This window comes from Thalassophryne amazonica, chromosome 12 (genome assembly GCF_902500255.1).
Source record: "Thalassophryne amazonica chromosome 12, fThaAma1.1, whole genome shotgun sequence".
NCBI classification, from domain to species: domain Eukaryota; kingdom Metazoa; phylum Chordata; class Actinopteri; order Batrachoidiformes; family Batrachoididae; genus Thalassophryne; species Thalassophryne amazonica.
The window spans coordinates 22,425,935-22,450,257 of record NC_047114.1 but is presented as its reverse complement, the minus strand read 5'-3'; the positions used below and the strand labels follow the sequence as shown (position 1 = coordinate 22,450,257).

At 42.0% G+C, this 24,323-nt stretch overlaps 1 pseudogene; it reads left to right on the top strand.

The window, feature by feature from the left end:
* Positions 1-284: 284 nt before the first annotated feature.
* LOC117521170 lies at positions 285-20,939 on the top strand (annotated as a pseudogene).
* Positions 20,940-24,323: the final 3,384 nt, after the last annotated feature.

Sequence of the window (24,323 nt, the reverse complement as noted above, 5' to 3'; positions counted from 1 at the left end):
AAAAAGTGATGAGTTTCTTCATCCATGTTTATATTCTGCTGCAGAATTTCGAGGAGAACATGTTGATGTTTGTTAAAAATGAGCTGAAGAGCATCCAGAAGGTTCTCCTGACAGATGATGGAGAATACTTGGAGAGTCAGAGTGAGAATGAGGAGCAGAGGAGCAGCAGACTGGTTTTCCTGGACCTCACATTGACCTTGATGAGGTCAATGAATTATGATGAGCTGGCTGACTGTCTGCAGAGCAGTAAGAGGACTTCTGTCCACATTTAACACAGACACTAAATGACATGTGATGTTTGTCCATTTGAAATATATTCATGTGTGAATTCTATCAGGAAAACAGGAAGTGATGTCATCATTCAGGAACTGATCTGTGCTGTTTGTTCTTTCAGGAACTCGTGCTGAAGTTTGTCCTCGTAAATACAAATCTAACATGAAGCAGAAGTTTGAACGTGTGTTTGAGGGGATCTCTAAAGCAGGAAAGACGACTCTTCTGAAGGAGATCTACACAGAGCTCTACATCACAGAGGGCGGGGCTTCAGAGGTCAACAAGGAACATGAGGTCAGACAGATTGAAGCAGCATCCAGGAAAACAGACACACAACAAAGAACAATCACATGTGAAGACATCTTTAAAGTCTCAGCTGACACAGCCACCAATCAGAACAGTGCTGACAAAGGGCGTGGCCGGCATCGGGAAAACAGTCTTAACACAGAAGTTGACTCTGGACTGGGCTGAAGGACGAACCAACCAGGACGTCCACTTCATATTTCCATTCACTTTCAGAGAGCTGAATGTGCTGAAAGAGAAGAAGTTCAGCTTGGTGGAACTTGTTCATCACTTCTTTGCTGAAATCAAAGAAGCAGGAATCTGCAGCTTCCAACACTTCCAGGTCTTGATCATCTTGGACGGTCTGGATGAGTGTCGCCTCCCGCTGGACTTCCACAGCAATGTCATCCTGACTGATGTCACAGAGTCGAGTTCAGTGGATGATCTGGTGACAAACCTCATCAGGAGGAACCTGTTTCCCTCTGCTCACCTCTGGATCACCACACGACCTGCAGCAGCCAATCAGATCCCTCCTGAGTGTGTGGACATGGTGACAGAGGTCAGAGGCTTCAATGACCCTCAGAAGGAGGACTACTTCAGGAAGAGATTCAGAGATGAGGAGCAGTCCAGAAGAATTATCTCCCACATGAAGACATCACGAAGCCTCCACATCATGTGTCACATCCCAGTCTTCTGCTGGATCACTGCTACAGTCCTGGAGGACGTATTGGACTCCAGAGACACACCAGAGCTGCCAGAGACCCTGACTGAGATGTACATCTACTTCCTGGTCATTCAGTCCAAAGTGAAGAAGGTCAAGTATGATGGAGGAGCTGAGACAGATCCACTGTGGAATCCAGAGAACAGGAAGATGATTGAGTCTCTGGGAAAACTGGCTTTTGAGCAGCTGCAGAAAGGGAACCTGATCTTCTATGAAGAGGACCTGACAGAGTGTGGCATCGATATCAGAGCAGCCTCAGTGTACTCAGGAGTCTTCACACAGATCTTTAAAGAGGAGAGAGGACTCTACCAGGTCAAGGTCTTCTGCTTCATCCATCTGAGTGTTCAGGAGTTTCTGGCTGCTCTTTATGTCCATCTGACCTTCATCCAGTCTGGAGTCAATCTGCTGTCAGAAGAACAAACTACATCCAGAAAGATTAACATATTGAAAGAAAAACCTGAACTAAGACGTCTCCATCAGAGTGCTGTGGACGAGGCCTTAAAGAGTCCAAATGGACACCTGGACTTGTTCCTGCGCTTCCTTCGGGTCTTTCCCTGCAGACCAATCAGACTCTCTTACGAGGCCTGATGACACAGACAGACAGAATCTCAGAGACCAATGAGGAAACAGTCAAGTACATCAAGAAGAAGCTCGATGAGAATCTGTCTGCAGAGAGAAACATCAATCTGATCCACTGTCTGAATGAACTGAAGGATCGTTCTCTAGTGGATCAGATCCAACAGTTCCTGAGCTCAGAACGTCTCTCTCCTTCTCATTTATCAGCTCTGATCTTCATCTTACTGTCATCAGATCAACATCTGGATGTGTTTGACCTGAAGAAATACTCTGCTTCACATTAGGCTCTTCTGATGCTGCTGCCAGTGATCAAAGCATCTAAAAAAGCTTTGTAAGGACAGAAACACTTTGATATTTGAACACTAACTTAATTTATAATATGAAACTCTTTCTTGTTTTTAATCATCTCTGCAGGTTATCTGGCTGTAATCTGTCAGAGAGAAGCTGTGAAGTTCTGTCTTCAGTTCTCAACTCTCAGTCCTCCAGTCTGACAGAACTGGACCTGAGTAACAACCAGCTGAAGGATTCAGGAGTGAAGCTGCTGTCTGCTGGACTGGAGAGTCCACACTGTCACCTGGACACTCTCAGGTCAGGATTTAGTTTCTGCTTCAAATGTTTCAAAATGTTTCTCTGAATTCTAAACTGTTTCATCAGATTCAGTTTCACATCAACACTCAGATATGTCGTCTGAACCAGAACTAAAGGATTTCAGTCTCTGTTGGAAACATGTCAGGGTGGTGCAGCGGGTATCACATGCTCACAGCAATAAGGTCTTAGGTTCAGCTACCACTAAAGTTCAGGTCCATTCTGTGTGGAGTTTACATGTTCTCTCCGTTTCTGTGAGTTTATTCCTGACATTAAATTATGTTCATTAGTTTCAGGCTCCTCCCACTGCCCTTGAACAAGGTAGTGTCTGCAGACCTGTCCTGAGTCTTCATCAGATCCTCAGATTTCTCACTCCACCTTCTCAACACCCTCTCCTCACTTGTCAGCACTTTAACATCAACAACCTTTATTACTTACCTACTGTACATCCTTTCCAGTTCTGTGTCCAATCAGAACAAGTACTTTTCTCTTTCTTCATCCACAGTTCAATGTGTCCTTTCTTTAGTTTTTGTCTCTTTTCTTTTCACGTTACACCACCTCCTCCTGTCTCCTGTCCACTTTCTTCTCCTCTCCAATGATCTCAGTTCTTTTCTCCAACCTCTTTTCTCCGTATACTTTCCTGAACACCTTCATTCCTCCTCCCAGTCTCCTCGTCTCCCCTCCAGTGGCCAGATGTTACATCCAGCACCTTCCTGTCTGTCTCCCTCACCACATCTGCAGGACTTTTCCCGTTGTCTATAATCACATTACCTTCATCCAGTGCCAAGAGGTGAGACGGGCACTTCGACTTTCTGTTCCTTGGTTCAGCTCTCTCTTTCTCTTTCTCTTTCTGCAAACTCATCCTACAAACCTCCACTCCGTGTCCTGTCACCACCTAACAATCTCTTTTAGTTTGAATCTCCTCCATAGAATGTCGTCCACCTTCCTCCTTGATATCATATCGACCCACAACTTCCTCATCACTCTGTTCTGTATCATCCCATTGAAGTCTGCTCCAATCTCCACTCTTCTTTCTTAGATTCTCTCTCTACCTCCTCATTGAACTCACTCCAGAAATCTTATTCCTCCATCTCACTCCCTACTGTTCTATTCTGGAATGTCAGATGTTGTTTAACAGCTCCTGATGTACGAGGTCTGTTAGAAAAGAAACCAACCTTTTTATTTTTTTCAAAAACTATACGGATTTGAATCACGTGCAATTACATCAGCCAAGCTTGAACCCTTGTGTGCATGCATGAGTTTTTTCACGCCTGTCGGTTGTGTCCTTCACCTGTGGGCAGGCTTTGAGTGAGCACTGGTCCAGCCCTCTCGTCTTTTCTTTCATTGTTTAGGAATAGCTCAGAGACTGCTGCTTTGCTTGATCAAAATTTTTTCAGAAACTGTGAGGCACATCCAAGTGGACACCATTTGAGAAATTCAGATGGTTTTCAATGAAAGTTTTATGGGCTGATGAGATATTAAGGAGTGTTACTGTCGCTTTAAGGATGGCCCACGGTGCCACATGGCGCGCCGCGCCCCGAGCCGCCGTCGTCAGCCTGTTTTGAGCTGAAAACTTCCAAATTTAATGCTCTGTTGACCCAGGACGTCGTGAGAGAGCAGAGAAGTTTCAGAAGAGGTCGGGATCAGCAGTTTATCCGGACATTCCACTGTTAAAGGAGATTTTGTAATGAAAGACGTGCGGACAGATTCGCGCGTCGGCATACAGCCGCTCATCGCGCGGCGGCACAGAAAAACACCTCCGTGTTGGAAACCATTCGTAAGATTCAGGCGGCATTCGATGGTTTTCAGTCGAGTGAGTATCCGAGAAATTGTTTAACACCTGGGCATGTTCCAACTTGTCCTGTAAGGCTTCCAACATGGAGGTGTTTCTCTGTGGTGCCGAGCCATGAGCGGCTGCGTGCCGACGCGCGAATCTGTCCGCACGTCTTTCATTACAAAATCTCCTTTAACAGTGGAATGTCCAGATAAACTGCTGATCCCGACCTCTTCTGAAACTTCTCAGCTCTCTCACAACGTCCTGCATCAACAGAGCCTTAAATTTGGAAGTTTTCAGCTTGAAACAGGCTGACGACAGCGGCTCGGGGCGCGGCGAGCCGTGCGGCCGTGGGCTGTCCTAAGCGATAGTAACACTCCATAATCACTCATCAGCCCATAAAATTTTCACCAAAAACCGTCCGCATATTTCGAATGGTGTCCATTGGATGTGCCTCACAGTTTCTGAAAAAAATTTTGATCAAGCAAAGCTGCAGTCTCTCAGCAAGTTGTCAGACAAAGGAATTCCGACGGGAGGGGTGGACCAGTGCTCACTCAAAGCCTGCCCACAGGCGAATGATGCAACCGACAGGCGTGAAAAAACTCATGCATGCACACAAGGGTTCAAGCTTGGCTGATGTAATTGCACGTGATTCAAATCCGTATAGTTTTTGAAAAAAATAAAAAGGTTGGTTTCTTTTCTAACAGACCTCATATATTTGTAAAGTTCTGTGGTCCCTCAGATGTTGCTCCTGTTTTTTGTGTGTCTGCTGTTTTCTTTGAATTTCCCTGTAAAGTTCTTCAGGCTTCAACATGTGATTGTATTTTCTGTTTAAGTTGTTAAATTCCTATCACCAAAGTCCTTCTATACATATTCCAGGCCTTAATGTGGCACTGTAATGCTCCCAAAAAATGGACAAGAAAACACTGAGCATGCACATAACCGGTGTAAGGAGCTAATCAATGTATCAGAAGAAGCGACACTACAATGTGGCACACTGGGGAGGACGTCACAGACTGACTGAATCAGGAATTTTATCCAGTGTGGCTCCACCTTCCACAACTCTGGCCACAAGATCTTCCACTCCATCACCTGGTCCATGCTACTTGCTGCTCCATCCTGACTGTCCTGCTCTCGCAGGTTTCCTCCACCCAAACTCAGATTTCATCCTGAGTTTGGGTGGATTTCATCCATCACCTAGAGGTGATCCTAAAACCTCCTGGAGGAGGAGACCAATTTAAAATCCTCAGAGAAATGTTTTGGATCAGTAGACTTAAGGTCCCAACTTTTCCTGGACTGAATGTTGAATGTGACTTTGTTCTGTTTTTCTGTTTTTGTTATTTGTGGACTCAAATTGATACGGAACCCGGGAGAGGTCACTTAAAGTGATATTTTTTTTCTGACCATGATAATTTGTGCACATGTTTTCCTTTAATTGAGCCCACGATTTAATAAAATGTGATCACAAATTAATAAAATGTGCGCACGTTTTCCTGGCCGTGATAATTTGTGCGCACGTTTTAATGGCCATGATAATTCATGCGCACGTTTTACTTTAATTGAGCCCTCAAATTATAATAAAACGTGCGCACGTTTTCTTTGCATTCAAAATGATATGACATAAATTGTTATCCTCACGACGGGGAGACGCTTCGCCCTCAGCATCCTTTTTAATGTGCTTAAAGTCCAGATGATGTCATGCTGGGCAGCTGGAGTTCTCTGTATGTCCTTGTGCGCCCAAACCATGATGATACACTCTGACCAGATCTATTTATAATGGGGAAATGTATGACACTGTCTGCTGGTTTGTTGGCTAATAGCCAACATTTATGTGTCACAACAATATTGAATGCACGTTTGTGCACACAATGGGCCTCATGTATCAACGTTGCGTACGGCGATATTTGAGCGTATATGGGGTGTACGCCAAAACGGCTGCGCCACTTGGCATTTATCAATGTGGTCGTTGGCGTACGCTGCGCTGAAAATATACACCAGGTCGAGAGGTGGCGTAAATTATACACCAAAATGAACCAGCGCTGGAATCCACATAAAAATGAAGATGATCAACATGATAAACAGTGCCATCATACAAATCAATGCATATGTTACATAAATAACACTTTCCTGATTATACTACATAATAATCAATACAATGGAGTTATGGAGCATGATCCGTGGTCACAGCGCTGACTGCAAAGAAAGCGCTGCTCGCCTTTTTCTCCAGACTTCGAGCCTGGAGCCAGAGCAGCGCTGAGCTTAACTTCATATGGTGTGATCGTTTTAGACTATGAAATTGATAATAACAACTGTAGTTCCGTCATTCCCTTAATTCGTCCGTGCTGCAGCCAGGTTTTGTCGTCTCCATTCGGTTGTCACAATAAAATAAATACAGAAATACATTTAAAAAATAAAGAAATCTAACAGATTAGGCATGTCTTATTAATTGAGCGAGCAAATATCCACATGTCAAGAATTATTGACATGTGAAAAGAGAATACAGTGGTCCCTCGCTATAACGCCGTTCACCTGTCGTGGCCTCGGAGTCTCGCAGAGTTTTAGTCCAATTTTGCATGCCTTTTTTTTTTTTACAGTGTTCTGTGTATCTGTTTATAAGAATCTTGTCGCCCAGAAGAGAAAAGAGCGCCAACAACTACTCATAACTGTGTTTGTCACACGGAAACAAACACCTGCTGCAGCGAGATGTGAGTGGAAAAAGGCGCAGCGTCAGGACGCAGAGGCCCGATCTGTGAAATACTGGTGAGTCATTATTAATAATTTCTTATGTGTCCGACCTCGTTCGTTGATCGTTAAAATTAATTCGTTAGTTGTAAATGCCATCATAATTATTTAAAGGAAAACGTTCTATTTTGAGCAAGCACTTCTATTTTTATTTCTCAAACAAATGTTTGGACCTGAAAACAGTTTGGTATTATTTTCCTACTAAGGTTTGAACTTTGAGAGTGTTTACACACGAGAGAAAAGTGAGAAAATGTTCATGCCTGATTGAGAAAGTGTATAAACTGTGTAGTGAGGGGTTTTACAGCTTTGAAACGTCTATAATATTTGTAAAAAATAACGCTGACTACGTCGCGGTTTCGCGTATTTCAGGCTATTTTTTAGAACGTAACTCCAGTGATTAATGAGGGACCACTGTAACACTTTATTGATTATATACTACAAAACAATTAATACGACGACCGCTTTTGACGCTCTATTGGCACGCGTCGTGATTGGTGGAGTTCTTTTTCATTGCTGTCTTTCCGGCTTCAGTGTCGTAAAATGAGGGTGTGTCTGAAGCGGAGTCTGAATATTTATGGGCGTGTTTATTATAATTACGATCGTTTCCACCCGCTGCATTTATCAAGATCACGTCAGGCGTACGCCAGAAATGGGCAGGTGCGCACTGCTTGATGCATGTCATGCATATAATAAAACGTGCACACAATATAACAAAACGTGCGCACAATATAATAAAATGTGTGCACAATATAAATCAAATCAAAATCAAATCAATTTTATTTATATAGCGCCAAATCACAACAAACAGTTGCCCCAAGGCGCTTTATATTGTAAGGCAAGGCCATACAATAATTACGTAAAAACCCCAACAGTCAAAACGACCCCCTGTGAGCAAGCACTTGGCGACAGTGGGAAGGAAAAACTCCCTTTTAACAGGAAGAAACCTCCAGCAGAACCAGGCTCAGGGAGGGGCAGTCCTCTGCTGGGACTGGTTGGGGCTGAGGGAGAGAACCAGGAAAAAGACATGCTGTGGAGGGGAACAGAGCTCAATCACTAATGATTAAATGCAGAGTGGTGCATACAGAGCAAAAAGAGAAAGAAACACTCAGTGCATCATGGGAAACCCCAGCAGTCTAAGTCTATAGCAGCATAACTAAGGGATGGTTCAGGGTCACCTGATCCAGCCCTAAATATAAACTTTAGCAAAAAGGAAAGTTTTAAGCCTAATCTTAAAAGTAGAGAGGGTGTCTGTCTCCCTGATCTGAATTGGGAGCTGGTTCCACAGGAGAGGAGCCTGAAAGCTGAAGGCTCTGCCTCCCATTCTACTCTTACAAACCCTAGGAACTACAAGTCTCTCATTCTAGTCCCCGTTAGTACTCTAGCTGCAGCATTTTGAATTAACTGAAGGCTTTTCAGGGAACTTTTAGGACAACCTGATAATAATGAATTACAATAGTCCAGCCTAGAGGAAATAAATGCATGAATTAGTTATTCAGCATCACTCTGAGACAAGACCTTTCTAATTTTAGAGATATTGCGTAAATGCAAAAAAGCAGTCCTACATATTTGTTTAATATGCGCATTGACTGACATATCCTGATCAAAAATGACTCCAAGATTTCTCACAGTATTACTAGAGGTCAGGGTAATGCCAACCAGAGTAAGGATCTGGTTAGACACCATGTTTCTAAGATTTGTGGGGCCAAGTACAATAACTTCAGTTTTATCTGAGTTTAAAAGCAGGAAATTAGAGGTCATCCATGTCTTTATGTCTGTAAGACAATCCTGCAGTTTAGCTAATTGGTGTGTGTCCTCTGGCTTCATGGATAGATAAAGCTGGGTATCATCTGCGTAACAATGAAAATTTAAGCAATGCCGTCTAATAATACTGCCTAAGGGAAGCATGTATAAAGTGAAAAAAATTGGTCCTAGCACAGAACCTTGTGGAACTCCATAACTCCATAATTAACCTTAGTCTGTGAAGAAGATTCCCCATTTACATGAACAAATTGTAATCTATTAGATAAATATAATTCAAACCACCGCAGCGCAGTGCCTTTAATACCTATGGCATGCTCTAATCTCTGTAATAAAATTTTATGGTCAACAGTATCAAAAGCCGCCCTGAGGTCTAATAGAACAAGCACAGAGATGAGTCCACTGTCTGAGGCCATAAGAAGATCATTTGTAACCTTCACTAATGCTGTTTCTGTACTATGATGAATTCTAAAACCTGACTGAAACTCTTCAAATAGACCATTCCTCTGCAGATGATCAGTTAGCTGTTTTACAACTACCCTTTCAAGAATTTTTGAGAGAAAAAGAAGGTTGGAGATTGGCCTATAATAAGCTAAGATAGCTGGGTCAAGTGATGGCTTTTAAGTAATGGTTTAATTACTGCCACCTTAAAAGCCTGTGGTACTTAGCCAACTAATAAAGATAGATTGATCATATTTAAGATCGAAGCATTAAATAATGGTAGGGCTTCCTTGAGCAGCCTGGTAGGAATGGGGTCTAATAGACATGTTGATGGTTTGGATGAAGTAACTAATGAAAATAACTCAGACAGAACAATCTGAGAGAAAGAGTCTAACCAAATACTGGCATCACTGAAAGCAGCCAAAGATAACGATACGTCTTTGGGATGTTATGAGTAATTTTTTCTCTAATAGTTAAAATTTTATTAGCAAAGAAAGTCATGAAGTCATTACTAGTTAAAGTTAAAGGAATACTCGGCTCAATAGAGCTCTGACTCTTTGTCAGCCTGGCTACAGTGCTGAAAAGAAACCTGGGGTTGTTCTTATTTTCTTCGATTAGTGATGAGTAGTAAGATGTCCTAGCTTTACGGAGGGCTTTTTTATAGAGCAACAGACTCTTTTTCCAGGCTAAGTGAAGATCTTCTAAATTAGTGAGACGCCATTTCCTCTCCAACTTACGGGTTATCTGCTTTAAGCTGCGAGTTTGTGAGTTATACCACGGAGTCAGGCACTTCTGATTTAAAGCTCTCTTTTTCAGAGGAGCTACAGCATCCAAAGTTGTCTTCAATGAGGATGTAAAACTACTGATGAGATACTCTATCTCACTTACAGAGTTTAGGTAGCTACTCTGCACTGTGTTGGTATATGGCATTAGAGAACATAAAGAAGGAATCATATCCTTAAACCTAGTTACAGTGCTTTCTGAAAGACTTCTAGTGTAATGAAACTTATTCCCCACTGCTGGGTAGTCCATCAGAGTAAATGTAAATGTTATTAAGAAATGATCAGACAGAAGGGAGTTTTCAGGGAATACTGTTAAGTCTTCAATTTCCATACCATAACTCAGAACAAGATCTAAGATATGATTAAAGTGGTGGGTGGACTCATTTCAGGCTTCAACATGTGATTGTATTTTCTGTTTAAGTTGTTAAATTCCTATCACCAAAGTCCTTCTATACATATTCCAGGCCTTAATGTGGCACTGTAATGCTCCCAAAAAATGGACAAGAAAACACTGACCATGCACATAACCGGTGTAAGGAGCTAATCAATGTATCAGAAGAAGCGACACTACAATGTGGCACACTGGGGAGGACGTCACAGACTGACTGAATCAGCAATTTTATCCAGTGTGGCTCCACCTTCCACAACTCTGGCCACAAGATCTTCCACTCCATCACCTGGTCCATGCTACTTGCTGCTCCATCCTGACTGTCCTGCTCTCGCAGGTTTCCTCCACCCAAACTCAGGATGAAATCTGGCGAGCAGCGCTTTCTTTGCAGTCAGCGCTGTGGCCACGGATCGTGACTGCTGAAGACAGTGGCCACCTGGGGCGCAGGGCTTGGCGGCTCCGGTGTTCTTCAGGTCCGTTGGTGGTGAGGGTTGTGTGAGGTCCGGCTTCTCTCTTACCGGACGTCTCCTATCTTCGAACCTGCCACACGTCACCTTTTGTTGGATTGATATAACACATATTTGTATCTGTCTGTATCACGTTGTGCACCTTCACAACATTAAATTGTTACTTTTTGGCTATTCCATTGTCCCTTCATTAACGCCCCCTGTTGTGGGTCCGTGTCACGACACTTCCCCAACAAAGGCGCTTTATATTGTAAGGCAAGGCCATACAATGTAACAAAATGTGTGCACAATGTAACAAAACGTGTGCACAATATAACAAAACGTGCACACAATATAATAAAACGTGCACACAATATAATAAAACGTGCACACAATATAACAAAACGTGCACACAATATAACAAAACGTGTGCACAATATAATAAAACGTGCACACAATATAACAAAACGTGCGCACAATATAACAAAATGTGAGCACAATATAACAAAACGTGTGCACAATATAACAAAACGTGTGCACACAATATAATAAAACGTGCACACAATATAACAAAACGTGTGCACAATATAATAAAACGTGCACACAATATAACAAAACGTGTGCACAATATAATAAAACGTGCACACAATATAACAACGTGCGCACAATATAATAAAATGTGCACACAATATAACAAAACATGCGCACAATATAACAAATGTGTGCACAATATAACAAAACATGCGCACAGTATAATAAAATGTGCACACGATATAACAAAATGTGCGCACGTTCTCTTCACATGCAAAACATTTTGCAATGACCCTTCCAGGGCTCGGTAAATTGATGTGTATTTTATTTTTATTTTTTTCTAGCTTGTGTGTCTCTATATAAACTCTGAACTTTAAAATGTTCTGTTCAGTGTGTTTTTAGTTTCTGGATACCTATTTGCTGATCCTCTTGTGAGTCATGTGACCTGTGACACACTAGGAAAGCTCCACCCATCTAACACCCATGGTTGTCTTTATGCAGTGTTTAGGCCCCTGAGAGTGAAAAGTGAAAGTGTTTGATGTCTTCAGTCAACGTTCGTGTTGTTATGTGTGAAAAATAAATGTTGTTTCTTTACAGCAGCTGGCAGGATGCATGAAGACAAAAGCTCTGGCTCGTTCTTCCATGGAGTTTGCCACATTGTATAATATAGACAAAAACTGTCTTCTTTTGATAAAAATGATGATGGTGTTCCGGGTTTAATTTTTTTTTTTTATGTATTATGTATGTCTGTAATGTTATCTACTGTGCTGCTGTATGTTTTACAGGAATTCCCCGGTAATCACAGTTGCCAGCGTTTTCCTGTAAAAACAAGTCATTTTTTACAGTGTAGCAATGCCCCGACGATCGAGCAGATAATGTACCTTGTGCCTATTTTGCCAGTGGACACTTTATGTATTCCATCGGTTTGTAAGAGTAGAATGGGAGGCAGAGCCTTCAGCTTTCAGGCTCCTCTCCTGTGGAACCAGCTCCCAATTCAGATCAGGGAGACAGACACCCTCTCTACTTTTAAGATTAGGCTTAAAACTTTCCTTTTTGCTAAAGCTTATAGTTAGGGCTGGATCAGGTGACCCTGAACCATCCCTTAGTTATGCTGCTATAGACGTAGACTGCTGGGGGGTTCCCATGATGCACTGTTTCTTTCTCTTTTTGCTCTGTATGCACCACTCTGCATTTAATCATTAGTGATCGATCTCTGCTCCCCTCCACAGCATGTCTTTTTCCTGGTTCTCTCCCTCAGCCCCAACCAGTCCCAGCAGAAGACTGCCCCTCCCTGAGCCTGGTTCTGCTGGAGGTTTCTTCCTGTTAAAAGGGAGTTTTTCCTTCCCACTGTAGCCAAGTGCTTGCTCACAGGGGGTCGTTTTTGACCGTTGGGGTTTTACATAATTATTGTATGGCCTTGCCTTACAATATAAAGCGCCTTGGGGCAACTGTTTGTTGTGATTTGGCGCGATATAAAAAAAAATTGATTGATTGATTGATTGATTGATGCTGAACATCTGAGCAAGAATACTGTATGTCGTATGATTCGCAAGGTAGTCCTTGCTCTATCTAAACTGTTGGATGCATTTGTCGTTTTCCCTGGCCATTTATCCGCAGTGCAAATCAAAGAAGGGTTTCATGCAATTGCGGGTAATTACTAATATCAAAATAGTTCTAATGCATGTCCATTAACTAGGCGAAGTGGGGCTTATCAAGCTATGAATATAAACCTACCGTTTTGAAGGATGTTTTTATATTTCATCTTCACCTGCTGCCAGGTGCGTTTGGCACTGCTATTACATCTGAAATATTGACAGGATTAGGAATAGCAATCATACAGTCAAGGTAGCCTATTTAGGAAACATTAAATTAACCTAACATTTATTAGTAGGCCTACGCCCACTTCTGAATCGTGTTGCATCTGGGCGTAGTTAATGAAAGAAGGTCATTATTTTACACATATCAGACATTCCACAGGTTAATCATCTGTAACAGATTTGGAGAACAATTACGCATTTACCTGATCAGAAATACGTTGCCAACAAGCCTGTCTTGCTTTATTGGCAGACGATGTGTTCGATTCCCCCCTTAACCCCTTACCAAAAAGTAGCATATGCAAGTATGTTTCAAGTATACTTCGAGTTTACTTTTTATATACTTATCAGTACTATTTTTTGGTAAGGGACGTTAATTTAAATTCCACGTAGCTCCACATAATAATCGTGCATTCTTCTCCGGTAAAGTAAGGTGACCGTGCCATCATTGAAAAAATGGTGAAGGCGCACAAACTCCAGTTAGGTTAACACAGGTTCAACAAATCAACATCTTATTCAGCGTCGTAGTACCGATTAACACCACTTGAGGAAACCAGGTTTTGTCAACCCCGGTTTAAGAGGTTGACCCTGGGTTACATCTGAGTAAGTTAACCCTGCTTCGTAGTACAGGCCCCAGGACTGTTGTTCCAGGCTGTAAACATGTTTATTTCTGCTCTAAAGTTGGACATTTAAACATGGGCTTCTGTGGAAAGTAACTCCTTTTAGGAGTCAGCCTCAAGTGACCAATCAAGGCAAAATTTTCAGCTTCTGGGTTTGCTTCATTTCCTGCGCGTGGAGGTTGGGACTTGGTTCTTGGGTACTGCTTTGCAGCTGCACGCTCCTCTAATGTGTCTGATGTGATTAGAACAGGTTAAATGCAGAGGATTAATTTCCCTTCAGGGATCAAAAAAGTTTATCTGACCTTATTCAATAACACATTACTGTTAACAGATAAATATATCTGATGTATAAAAGTCAGGTGTGTGTATGTGGGAGTGACCAACTATAATATGTCACATATCAGCCCAGTCTCACTTTTTTTATGCTCCTTGCCACAAAATATCCCATCTTCGTGACAGGGTTTTTTTTTTTTAACTCACTATTACTAACCCAACTCCTACCCCCAACCATAACCACCCTGACACCCCCCCCCCCCCCCCTCCTTGACTGTGAATTTTGTGCAGCCATCACGGAATGAATGAGAATGAATTTGTGCTGCCGTGACGAAAACAAGGTGCTTTTTGTCACAAAATTATGAACCAATAGATTAATGTATATTTCGTGCTCCTGAATCATGACTTGCTGTGAAGTATGGACAGAGACCTTTCTTTGTGTCCACATGTCCAAATTTTTAGCAAACATTAGCTCCTAATGTTAAATCAGTGAAAGTATTGATCAGTCATATCAAAGTGCACTGAGAAGGATTAAAGTTGTCTTTAATCTCACTCAGTCTTTAATGCTGTTGATGTCTTTAATCAAAGACAGTTCATGTGTTTTCTGTCTAACCAGGCATCGTCCAGGTCTCCTGCTGGTCCAGTTAATAATCATGTTTGACTGAATAAAAACACTTTCAGGTGTGACTCAGTGTCCAAAGCTGGTTTATGGATCCTGTCTGAGGTGTAGAACAAACTGGAACCTTTGCATGACAACACAAGTCTGTTTCTTTTTGATTTTTGTCTTCAGGTTGAGTTTGTGTGATCTGTCAGAGAGAAGCTGTGAAGTTCTGTCTTCAATTCTCAGCGCTCAGTCCTCCAGTCTGAGAGACCTGGACCTGAGTAACAACGATCTGCAGGATTCAGGAGTGAAGCTGCTGTCTGCTGGACTGGAGAGTCCACACTGTCACCTGGAGACTCTCAGGTCAGGACTCATCAATGTGTGCAGCAGCTCCATAAATCAGAGTGAAGCTGCAGCTTTGCTCCCTGTCATGTTGTGTGAGTGTTGATGGATATCAGTGTTTGTAACCACAGTAATGAGCTCATCCTGCAGCAGACATCAGTGTGTCCATGCTGCTGCAAAGTGGGGACGTCCTGACACTGTCCTCACATTGTGTCTGCTGGTTTATGTGTCTGCAGGCTGTCAGGCTGTCTGATCACACATGAAGGCTGTGCTTCTCTGGCCTCAGCTCTGACCTCCAACCCCTCCCATCTGAGAGAGCTGGACCTGAGCTACAACCATCCAGGAGACTCAGTCAAGCTGCTGCCTGCTGGACTGGAGGCTCCACGCTGGACTCTGGACTCTTTCAGGTATGGACTTGGTCTGATGGAGGAGCTCCATGTGGAGACATTTAGTCCCACTGGTTCATGTGGACCTGACACACCGAGCTGACCTCAAACACCATTTTTATAACACGATGCAAATATAAATTGTAAATTTTAAAAATGTACACAAATAGCAAACAACAAAGTTATATACAACTATTTACAATAAAATGCAGATAAAATTCTTCTGGAGTTTTTGTTCAACTATTTATTAAAACAATAAGGTGCGACACAAATTATTTGTGCCACTCAAAAAACAATTCCTGTCCAACACAAGACAGAGTGAACACAGTCTGACCCACAAGAGGAGAGTCACTCCTCCTGTTGACCACCTGGAGGTTAATAAAATTATTACAATTACCTGCTCCAAATGTCCAAAATACATGTTTGAAGTGTCTGAGAAATCAGGAAAATGCACCCTAAATGCAAAAATGTTATGTGGTCATGCCCCTGTACCTCCCTAGTTACACCCCCCCCCCCCCAAAGTCATCTAGATCTGTCCCTGAACATACATGTGTATATGTTCTGCTCACGTGTTTGAGGAAATCATTTGTTAGTCGTTCACACATTATAGTGCAAAGACAAACAAGAACAGTCGATCATTTTCACTGTCAGTCTGTTCAGAGTCACATGTTTCAGATCCTGGAGATCACCTGGGGCCTCATGTACAACGACTTGAGTGGATTTCTGACTGAAACGTCGTACGCTAAAACCCAGAAACTGGTGTAAAAATATTCAGATGTATCAAAGTGAACATCCTCATGGATCCATGCACGTTCCATTAGTACAGCTCACTGAACGTGGAATTGAGTGCACATGCAGACGCACCAAACTCTGCTCTGGCCACGCCCCTATTTAAATATGCAAATACATGTAAATAGGCCCTGGAGCTGGGATTCGCCACAACGTCACACCAGACAACATGAACACAGACAAGAAAGTGTGTGAGCTACAGATGATGGAAATGACATGAAGACATGCAGGAATAATTTATTTGGAACCTGATAAACAGAATAATCATGAAACTGGTAAAATGTTCATGGGAGTGTGTGTGTGTGTGTGTGTGTGTGTGTGTGTGTGTGTGTGTGTGTGTGTGTGTGTGTGTGTGTGTGTGTGTGTGTGTGTGTGTGTGTGTAAACACTGTCAGCTCAGAACAGCACACACACACACACACACACACTGAAGTTAAAAAGGTGAAGTGTGTCGCTGTCGACAGTGTGTGACATTCACACCTTTACACGTGTGTATGAGGTCTATTAGAAAAGTATCCGACCTTATTATTTTTTTCAAAAACCATATGGATTTGAATCACGTGTGATTACATCAGACATGCTTGAACCCTCGTGGGCATGCAAGAGTTTTTTTCACGCCTGTCGGTTACGTCATTCGCCTGTGGGCAGTCTTTGAGTGAGGAGTCGCCCACCCTCTCGTCGTTTTTTTCATTGTTTAGGAATGGCTCAGAGACTGCTGCTTTGTTTGATCAAATTTTTTTCAAAAACTGTAAGGCACAACTGAGTGGACACCATTTGATAAATTCAGCTGGTTTTCGGTGAAAATTTTAACGGCTGATGAGAGATTTTGGTCTGTTAGTGTCCCTTTAAGGACAGCCCACGACACCTGACCTGATCTGCGCTCTGAGGCGTCGTCGTCTCGCTGTTTCAAGCTGAAAACTTCCACATTTCAGGCTCTGTTCACCCAGTAAGTCGTCAGAGAACAGAGAACTCTCAGGAGAGGTCGGCATGAGGAGTTTATCCGGACATTCCACTGTTAAAGGAGATTTTGTAATGAAAGAACGTGCGGGCAGAGTCGCATGTCGGGCCGGACCCGACCGCGGGGGGTCGCGACAGGAAAAACACCTCCGTTGGAAACCTTAACGGACAAGTTGGAACATGCCCAGCTGTTAAACAATTTCTCAAATACTTGTTGAAAGCCATCAAAAGCCGCCTGAATTTTACAAATGGTTTTCAACACGGAGGTGTTTTTCCTGTCGCGGTGCGGACGGATTTGTCGTGTCGTCACCGAACCGACTCGGCGAAACTGCCCGCATGTTCTTTCATTACAAAATCTCCTTTAACAGTGGAATGTCCGAATAAACTCCAGATCCCGACTTCTTCTGACAGTTCTCTGTTCTCTCACGACATCCTGGGTCAACAAAACAGCCAGACGGACGCCACCTCCGACCGCGCCGCGCCGATCCGCTTTGTGAGCTGTCCTTAAAGCGAAAGAAACTCACACAATCTCTCATCATCCGTTAAACTTTTCATCGAAAACCAGCTGAATTTCTCGAATAGTGTCCACTCGGATATCCCTCACAGGTCCTGAAAAAAGTTTGATAAAGCAAAGCGCACCGTCTCCAGCAGCGTCCCAGACAAAGGATTTCAGCCGAGAGGGCTGGACCACTCCTCACTCAAAGCCTGCCCAAAGGCGAATGACATCACCGACACGCGTGAAACGCATACGCTCGAGGGTTCAAGCTTTGCTGACGTAATCACACGTGATTCAAATCCATATAGTTTTTTTTTTTTTTATAAAACTGCCAGTTTCTTATCTAATAGACCTCGTATATTGACAAGTACTGAACATTGGGAGACAATCAGATAAGAAGCTCTGCTGCTCCAGTCTCACCATCAAGAAAAAAGAAACACATTGATCATAACAACAAATAACATGTTTGAATGCTCACATGCCCAGATGTGCCCACACTGGTTTTCGTTCAGAACAATGTGTGTCAGCTTCTAGTCTGTTCCCACCCCGACCCAATGCATCTGTGCATCACATATGATGTGAACACTGATGAAATGAAAATGTTTCTTATTAACAAAAACATATTCATCATGTGATGGCTTCTTTATAGCAACATGTGTGCAGTCAGTAGCTCTGCTCAAATTTGGGAAACTGGCTCTTGCTGCAAATTGCACTTTAATGTTGGATTGTGATGTACCTGGATGACATTCAGATGATTGTGCTCCACACAGCTGGCATGGCTCAGCTCAAGGTTGACTGGCACACTCCTGACTGATCGACCAGTTCCCGCTGGAATGTCCCTGTGTGGTCAAATCAAATTAAATAAATTTTATTTATATAGCACCAAATCACAACAAACAGTTGCCCCAAGGTGCTTTATAATGTAAGGCAAAGCCATACAATAATTATGGAGAAACTCCAACGGTCAAAACGACCCCTGTGAGCAAGCACTTGGCAACAGTGGGAAGGAAAAACTCCCTTTTAACAGGAAGAAACCTCCAGCAGAACCAGGCTCAGGGAGGGGCAGTCTTCTGCTGGGACTGGTTGGGGCTGAGGGAGAGAATCAGGAAAAAAAAAAAAAGTCAGCACCTGTGTGGGCACAGACAACCCCTGGCTCCTCGCAGTATTGCACTCTGGGCCGGCCGCAGTTCTGCACATAACTCCAGTCTGTCCTTGGTAATCGAAATCAGCTGATGAGCCAATTATTGTCATTTGCCAGTAAATCCTCATGTTCCCTGAATACACGCTCACGTGTGATTGCACCACTTGTAAAATCCTCTAACAACGTTAATGCAGTGATTGTTGGTGTCATTTTCCACATGTTTTTATGTCCACCACATAATTGCAAACACGTGGGTGTGTTAATTGCTCATCAGTGTTTCTCTGTTGTTCACATCACTCTGATGACTTCTTGTTTTCAGCAGTGGAACAGTAGCTGTAGTAGCTGAACACCAGACAGAATTTTTGTGTGACGCACCGCACATTACCACAATCATTTCACTTTTGATCCATCTGAACATTGCCATGGAGACGGACATATGCCATGTTTTTGTGTGTACACACGCTTTGTCCATGAGGTCCCTGCTGTCCTGCATGTTCTCCATGTGGACCTGCTGCAGCCACAGCTGATTGATTAGCTGATTGATTAGCTGATTAAATCATTTTCACAGCCAGTTTTCTTTGGAACAGATGAACACATGAACATTTTTCTGTGACATCAGCAGTGATTCAACTTAACGCTAAAACAGAGAAGAAATAAAAAAGTAAAGAGAAGAATTTCAGCTGGTTTGTCAGAAGGCACATGGGAGACCGGAGCCCTGATTTGATCTGTTTTCTTGTATTTATATTCTTTGTGTTGCTGAATGATTGATGGAAATGAAGTTCGAGAAGATGTTCATGTGTTCATCCTCTGACTTGTCTGAAGAAAACTGGCTGTAAAAGTGATGATTTTCTATAAATTCTTCAGTCTGTCAATGAAAATGTCCAAATAAATATTTAATGTTTTTTTATTTGACTGAAAACATTTTGTTTTGTTGTTGTTCAGTTTTGTAAAAGATTCTGATGAGTGAAAATTTATTGATTGATATTGATTTATGAACATATTTTAAATTGTGTGGGGAGCCAATAATTCTGATCAGGACCAGAATCAAACCAACACACAGTAAATCAGATAATTCAAATATTTAGTTTATCAATCAGAAATTGATCCTGTAGTTTCTCTGTTTAAAAAAAGATAAAACTCCAGTGGATGTTGGATCTTGAACCAGTACTGATCTGGTTTTTCTTTGTCCCCTAAATGATAAATGGACATTTTTCAGGATTTGAACATTTCAGTTTTGTGTTCTTATTGTCGCTGTGAGTTCAGGATCCAAGATTGAATTCTAAACAAGTGCAGTTTGAAACTTTTCCCTCCAGAGTCACAGATCACAAAAAGAAAAGTCAAACATGATGAAACCTGGAAATTAGATTTGAAACATTCCACAAAGATTCTGAGACTTTTGGGACTCAGAGACAAAATGAGCGTCACACCAGCGCAGCCGCGTGTTTAACAAAAAGAAACCAAAAAGATGACAAAATATCAACTCTGAGAAAAAGACACACAGAAGATCTTCTATTCTTTCACACGTTTCCATGGAGACATGGACTGTGGACTGGACGACCCTGATATCATCTGATCCCAAAGAGAGCAGAAGGTGTTCTGTTTTAGTCCCAGAGATCAGAAGAAAATCTGATCTGGTCCATCTGTGAACTCATGGACGCCGCCATCTTACGAAGGGATCTTTCACCAATACTGACTGCTGATTGGCTGAAATCAATGTGGACGTCATTCAGGTGACCTCCAGGAGCAGGGTTCGTGACCCTGATTTAAAGGATTAAATCCACTTGAACAGATTTTCACCAGAATCTTCAAACTTGAAAAAGCCAAAAGTTGTTGTTTCCTGCTGATCAGCACAGTTAGAGGTGATCAATAATCAATGATCCATTTGGAGTGATGAGTGTGTTAGAAGAGAAGAACTAAAGTGTGTGGATGAGATCAATGTCATGTTGATGTTTCCATGATTAAAGCCCATGTGTTGCTCCGCCCCCTCCTCCTTTCAGGGTGGATCCTGGTGGAGTCCGATGACTGAGACCAGGTCTGAGGAAGTGTAAGTCTGTTTGTACTTTGATCCATCTGTTTCCATAGAAACCACCCTCTGTGACATCACTCATTCAAGTCCTACTGACAGTGAAGCAGAGTTCAACATGAAGGCGCGTCTGATCCACGTGTGTCACGTGCACGACTTCTCCAAATGGACACGTTGAAAATAAATTCAGTGTTTTCACACTTTGATTTATTTGTGGCAGAAACAAAATCAACACTGACGCCACATGTTGCTTTTTCTTTTTTTAACGAGTTCATATTCAACCACAAAGCTGTGCACAGCACACTGAGAGGCCCCGCCCACTTCCTGTCTGTCTGACCTGACTGTGACTAGCCCCTCCTCTTCTCTCCGTGCACGCTCTGAATAAAAACTGATCAGTTGATAACTGATCAGAGAACTGTTGGATTGATAACCCCAGCTGTGTCGTGTTGATAACTGAACTGATCAATCAATAACTCCGGCAATGTCATAATGATTGGTGAACTAATTGATTGATAACTCTGGTTGTATTGTGTTGATATAAACAGAGTCCACTTATTGTTGTCTCTGGGACAGTCTGTTCATGATTGACAGCTTGAAATCTGTCTCTCCTGATTGTCTTTTTCCTGATCAAAGCAGTTTGATGTGTTGATTGTCTGTCTGTCTGTCTGTCTGTCTGTCTGTCTGTCTGTCTGTCTGTCTGATCACAAATCATTTGGACGTCTTCATTGTGGCTCCGCCCACCTGCAGCCATCAGACAGGTGGATCTATGTCCAAGTAAAACATCTTGTTGTTTTTTGTTTTTCCTCCCAAAAATCTAATTAAACTGTAAAAATGTTCAAACTCATAAAATGTGTTTTTGTCCATTTGAGTCTTGAGGAGGAATAAAGTAATTTTTCACAGTCTGAGTTTGTGTTTTGTTCTAAATCTGGTGAGTTTGTCAAAGTGTGAACCAGGAGCTGAATATTATTACACCTCTAATGTTCACACGTCATCTGACACACACAAGACAAACAGGACAACAGACACAAAGACGTCACATTGTCACAGGGGGCGGAGCCTATCCCAGCAGTCATAGGGTGGTAGGCGGGGTCCACCCTGGACAGGACGCCAGTCTGTCACAAATATTGTCACATTTTCTTTATTTCAACAAAAAGTCTGAATATTTTCCTCTGAATGGAAATTGGTTCAAAACCCTGAGTTATTTGTGGCTCTGTGGCGCCACCTGGAGGACTATTCAAAGTGATTGTGTGTATTCACTGCTGTGTTCCAGGTGGAGGCGCTGTGGGGTGATGGTGTGAGGATTTTTGGTAAAAATGAGAAGATAATCAAACGTCTCACTACACGTCAGACAACTTTCTGAGACCGCAGTCAGGGTCAAAGGTTAAATTTCAGAAAATCACCCCAAAAACAATTTTTATTGACGGCGACACTTCGAACTGAGCTTCAGCATCAGTAAAAGTTTCACACAGATAAGGACCGCGTCCCCTCTATGGGGGAGAAACCAAAGTCCAGCTGGCAGGCCTGAGGTCAAAGGTCACAAGAAGGTTGTGTTGCAATTGTGTGTTTTAATTTGTATCCCAAAAATCATAAACACATTGATAAAGAAATACCTTGGATCCTTAGCACCAAAATACAAATTTGCCCTTTATATATAGGCTGGCGACACCTGGTAACACACACGCACTCAGTGCAGCGCTGACATAAGCCAGCTAGCATCTGTCAGCCTGCCAGAAAATGTGTCCCCTATCTTTATAGCTGGTATTACACCCTACTATCAGTTATTTATACTTCATATTTACCTTAGTTCATAACCAGTTGCGACAGTAAATTTGCAGACGTTTTGTCTTTATTGACTACAGTTGCATAGGGGACACAGATTGTGGCAGCTAGCACCTGTCAGCCTGCTATAAAATGTATCCCCTATCTTTATAACTGGTATTACACTCTACCATCAGTTATTTCAACTTTATATTTACCTTAGTTCATACCCATTTATTACAGTAAATTTAATGAAGTTGTGTCTTCATTTACTACAGTTGCATAGGGGAAACAGATTGTGGCAGCTAGCATCTGTCAGCCTGCCAGAAAATGTATCCCCTATCTTTATAGCTGGTATTACACTCTACCATCAGTTATATCAACTTCATATTTACCATTGTTCATACCCAACTGCTACAGTAAATTTGGGAAAGTTTTGTCTTTATTAGCTACAGTTGTATAGGGGAAACAGATTGTAGCAGCTAGCATCTGTCAGCCTGCCAGAAAATTTATCCGCTATATTTATAGCTGGTATTACACCCTACCATCAGTTAATTCAACTTCATATTTCCCTGAGTTCATACCCAATTATTACAGTAAATGTGGGGAATTTGTGTCTTTATTTAGTACAGTTGCATAGGGGAAACAGATTGTGGCAGCTAGCATCTGTCAGCCTGCCAGAAAATTTATCCGCGATATTTATAGCTGGTATTACACCCTACCATCAGTTAATTCAACTTCATATTTCCCTGAATTCATACCCAATTATTACAGTAAATTTGGGGAATTTGTGTCTTTATTTAGTACAGTTGCATAGGGGAAACAGATTGTGGCAGCTAGCATCTGTCAGCCTGCCAGAAAATGTATCCCCTATCTTTATAGCTGGTATTACACTCTACCATCAGTTATATCAACTTCATATTTACCATTGTTCATACCCAACTGCTACAGTAAATTTGGAGAATTTGTGTCTTTATTGACTACAGTTGCATAGGGGACACAGATTGTGGCAGCTAGCATCTGTCAGCCTGCTATAAAATGTGTCCCCTACTTTTTTTGCTGGTATTACACGCAACTATCAGTTATTTCAACATCATATATACTGTTGGGTATTTTCTCCTCCAAACATTCTTAAAACTTTTAACAAGACAAACAGAGTCAAGAAACACCAGTGAGACAGAAAGTCAAATTTAGCTCGCGAGGAGTGCAGACAGTCCGTACACGTAGTACCACTGCATTTTATTTTTTTATTTTTTTTGTGTAAAAACACAGCGTAGATGTGGTTTGACCAAAACAAATTGTCATTAAACTTAATAAAACAGGGATGAAGTGGAGGTTTAAGAGTCACTAGGTGTTCACAGGAAACATTTCTATATTTATTTATGTTCTTTGTTAGTTGGTTTAATCTTTTCTGTTTTGTTTTATCAGATTCTTTTGGTCCGTTTCTCTAAAACTTTGTGCCATTATTAGTTATTATTACTATTATTGTTGTTGTTTCTATTATTATTATTGATATATGAATAAAAGTAAATGAATAAAATATTACAATTTGTAATACATTTGACTCTTTTACGACAACAAACGCTGAGCCATGAATTATTATAAAGAAAACAAATGTGCTGACAGCTGAAACAGCTTCATGCTAACTTCAACATTGTAAACGCCATAGACATGCTAACGTGTTAGCATCGGTCCCGTTTTTAAGTTATAAAATACATCTATCAACTGTTTCAGAAGACCATACAGGGGTGGGCAATCATGTGCCATAAAGAGCCGAGACACTGCAGGTTTTCCATGCAACCAATCGCCTCAGCAGGTGATTTCATTG